Raw genomic sequence first — 4,342 nt, forward strand, 5'->3', positions numbered from 1 at the left:
TGCCTTGGGTGAGACTTGAACTCACGGCCTCTGGATCAATATTCCAGCGCTCTGCCAACTGAGCCACCAAGACTTCAACCAAACCAGCGAAATTTTCCACTACTAAGGTCAATGGGACCCGTAGCGACATCTACCCTAAGAGTGTTAAACTTCTTAAACGGCAACCGGAGTTCCAAGTCATATTGGAAATTCACCAGTTACGATGCGCTAACCATAGACCATAACCATGCGCAAGTTATTTTTAAAAGTCGCCGAACAAATGTTGATCAGTATAAGGAGAATAGCCTAGAGTTCAATTCTTCGCCTTTGTTACAGGCCCCACTCTGTAGAAAATTAATAATGTATCGTTATTCCTGTGGGTGTGGGATTTATCCAGTTAGAAACGAAAGCAGTTTTAAAAACAATGGTTTACTGTTCATTTTATTTAGTTTGTTAACATATCGTTTTATGGATTCATCGCATGGCGTAATCTACCAAACCTAACCTAGCTTGATATTCTGGGGTATTTGAATTAAATAAATGTGAATAAACATTTTAGGCGACAAAATACAGGAAATAATTCATAAATTTCATTCGAAAATTCTTTCTGGCGTGGATAGATACCCATATTTAACGGATCCGTATTATCCGTTTTATCCGGATCCTATGAGACCTCGGATCCGGATCTCAAATTCAACGGATATCCGGATAATTCGGATATCCGGATATCTGGATCTCAAACCCTACTGGCGCGGGATCTTTAATATTGCAGGCCATGTACTCCATCTTCGCCACATTCATCTACGACCATGTATTACCAATTTATATAGTTTTTTAGAAGAACTTTCTGAAAATACACACTGTTAACTGGATTTTGACTCCCAGTTCTTAAACTAGATAACTAGAACTAGAAACTGTTCAGAAGAAACTCTGCAAGTTTTCCTTGCACTTTTACCCTTGCCCAAACCTGATGACTCACTGGGTCATTCTGCAAAAGAGAAAGTGGACTTTCCTTGCTCTCTGTTTGTCGCTTTGTCTTCTTTTCAATATTGCCTGGGTTCAACCTAGCAAATAAGCGTTGAAAAGGGATGTCCGCTTGCTGATTTGAAAACAGTTTTAAGTACCTTGAAGACCACCAGCTCAATATCGACCGGCAGTACGGTCTTCGCCATGGTCGAGGCGCTGGAGACCTCTTTGTCTACCTTACTTGTCGTTGCGCCACAGCTATATGTAGAGAGCACTGGCTGTTAGCCTGGATATCACAAAGGCCTTTTTTAGGGTTTGGCGTAAGGCTCTTCTCTTTAAACTGACCTCGTACTGTCTTCCTAAAGGGTTGTGCACATTGGTTCCTGCTTCCTGTTTAAGCGAACCATTTCAGTCGTCACTGTCGGAATAAGTATATATATAACTATAAGCTCATAAACGTTGGCATATCCTAAGGATCTGTACTGTTTACCTTGTTCCTTCTGCAATTAAATGATTTATTGTCTGCTAACAATATTCACTGCTATACAGATGATAACACTACCGATGGGTTCCCTTTATCTTGCAGAATATCGATTGTCCGAAATACATTTGGCATAGCAGCTTTCGCAGAAACATTTTTACCCGAATGATACTTTTGCATAATTGTACAAATAGCATAACTGTCATATCGCATATCATTAATTTGGCAGAATTCTGGATAGCAGAATACTAATATTGTCGATTTTAATATAGCAGAATTGTATATAGTATACATTACATTTTACCGAATTAGTAATAGCGTACTGCTAATATCGTCGACTTTAATTTTGCAGCATTTTTTGTCGCATAATACTCATGTTTCTGACTGTCTTTCTAACCGAATAGACGTTCCGCCGAATTTATTTTGTCATGTTGCCAGAAATATACATTAGGTTAGAACCCCCACCCAGACAAAATACTCACACGACACGGAAATCTTATATGTCACAGAGTCGGTTTAGGTGCGACGACGAGCGAAGCGAGGAGGAGCGTGTTAGGTTGACAGTGAGTAAATCAGAAAACTCTTTTAAGTGTAAAAAATAAATAAAACATAAGTGACATTATTCTGCGCATCAACATTATGCCAATGTATTATTCTGCCTAAGAGAATTGTGCGAAATGACAGTATGCCAAGTCAATAGAATGCGACACAATTTTCGACAAAACAATTAATCGATTAGACGACTATTATAGAATTTACCATTATGCTATTGTATTACTCTGCCTCAAGAATTTTATATATATCTGTATATAAGATTCTTGCTCTGCCTTAAATAATTCTGCAAAATGACAGTATGCCAAGAAATTTATGCAAAAAGTCATTCTGCGAAAAGAGGATTCTGCCAAGCGTTGTTATGCGAAGGTAAAATATGACAAAAAAAATATAGTAAGTGCGTTTTCTACTAAGAAAACACCATTTGTCACGGCGCCAAAGTTTCAGGTCATCCCTTTTACCATCTCTAACCAAAAGTATGGATACTTGGTGCTGATATTACGAACCATATCGTGTCGAAGTCATGTGAAACATGAAGCTAAATTGGGTTCCAACGATTGAACAGGGCCAAACTCCACGGTGATTCAGGCGACCTGTCTGCGTCGATTCAGCGTCAGCGACTTTCGTTATATAAAGCGCAGATTCGACCTTAATATTGAGTACTGTCCCCATCTCTGGTCTGGCGCTCCGCAATACCAGCTCCTTCCGCTTGACACCATCCAACGGCGGCGGGCAGTTCGGTTTGTCAGCAAATTTATTGACGGCTTAGATTAGAACCTGTCAGTTTTCGCAGCGCCGTTGGAATGTGTAGAATATTCAAAGAGAGCGTTTATACAATGGGGATAGGTATTAGCTTTTTGTATACTACCGTCTCAAATTGTTACCCACAGCACTCGCCATTTTTAACCGTCGCCTCATATCTCAAGAAGGACGGTTATCAAGTCGTCTGTGGGCGTTTTCCAAATTAAATCCCGAAAATCGAATTTCACCAGATCTGGACGTGTCTGGGCTCATTCTACTCGGAATCACGAGCTGATTCGATCCCGACGATAAAAAAATGTGTCCTAATATTTTTTTCCTTTTACGTCACGATTTTAGTATGAACTTACTACGAGCGTGACGTATTGGAAACTCGAATTTTGTATGGAACATTTGGGACACATTTTTTTATCGTCGGGATCGAATCAGCTCCTGATTCTGAGAAGAATGAGCCCAAACACGTCCAGATCTGGTGAAATTCGATTTTCGGGATTCAAGCTAGGAACACACTACGCGGACGTCCGTCGTAAATCGACCGCGGACGGGAATCTGGACAATGGAAATACACATAACCGTGCAAAGTATCGGTCGACGGACGCGGACGTGGCCTTGAGCGCATGGACGTCCGATCGAAATCTGGCTCGCTGGATTTTTGTTCCGTGCACACTGATAGGTCGCGGTCGCGGTCGTTTTACGACGGACGTCCGCGTAGTGTGTTCCGAGCTTTAATTTGGAAAACGCCCCTGTATGTTTTTTTTTTTTTTTTTTTTTTAATGTTTGTTCCTCGATATCTCCGTCGTTACTGGACCGATTTTGAAATTTTTTTTTTTATTGAATGTATATGCATACAGATTGGTCCCATTTTTCTCAGAACCCAGTTCTGATGATGGGATCCTGGAGAAATCGAGGGAACTCCTCGAATCTGAAAGGCATACATATAGTGATTTTTGTGTTTTTAAAGGAACAGCATGCATTTAGGTACGGAACAGTGACATTTGGTGCAGTGGAACTGCTGATGATGGCCAGAATAGAACTCTTCAAATCTGAACGGCACGCTTATATTAGTGACTTTGGTATTTTTATAAGAACAGCATGCACTTTCATCCAGAACAGTGACATTTGGTGCAGCGGAATTGCTGATGATGGTCAGAACCGAACTCCTCAAATCTGAACGGCACGCTTATAGTGACTTTGCCATTTTTATAAGAACAGCATGCGCTTACGTCTAGAACAGTGACATTTGGTACAGTGGAACTGCTGATGGTCAGAACCGAACTCCTCAAATCTGAACGGCACGCTTATAGTGACTTTGGTATTTTTATAAGAACAGCATGCACTTGCGTCCAGAACAGTGACATTTGGTGCAGTGGAACTGCTGATGATAGTCAGAACCGTACTCCTCAAATCTGAACGGCACACTCATAAGTGACTTTGGTATTTTTGCAAGAAAAGCATGCATTTAAGTTCAGAACAGTGACATTTATTTATTTAGTTATGTTTGTTAAGCATATTGAGTTTTCAAGTCAAAGTTTGTCAAGCTTCGATTTCTTATAATATAATATCGGATTCATGAGGAATTGAGGAAACTCCTCAAACCTTAACGTT

General features: G+C 40.4%; 1 non-coding gene across 1 annotated transcript; it reads right to left on the reverse strand.

Annotated features, from left to right (window-relative positions):
* On the reverse strand, positions 1–73 carry Trnan-auu. The gene has a single exon. It is a non-coding gene; the product is annotated as a tRNA-Asn (tRNA).
* Positions 74–4,342: the final 4,269 nt, after the last annotated feature.

Source organism: Leguminivora glycinivorella, chromosome 4, assembly GCF_023078275.1.
Source record: "Leguminivora glycinivorella isolate SPB_JAAS2020 chromosome 4, LegGlyc_1.1, whole genome shotgun sequence".
Taxonomy (NCBI): Eukaryota; Metazoa; Arthropoda; class Insecta; order Lepidoptera; family Tortricidae; genus Leguminivora; species Leguminivora glycinivorella.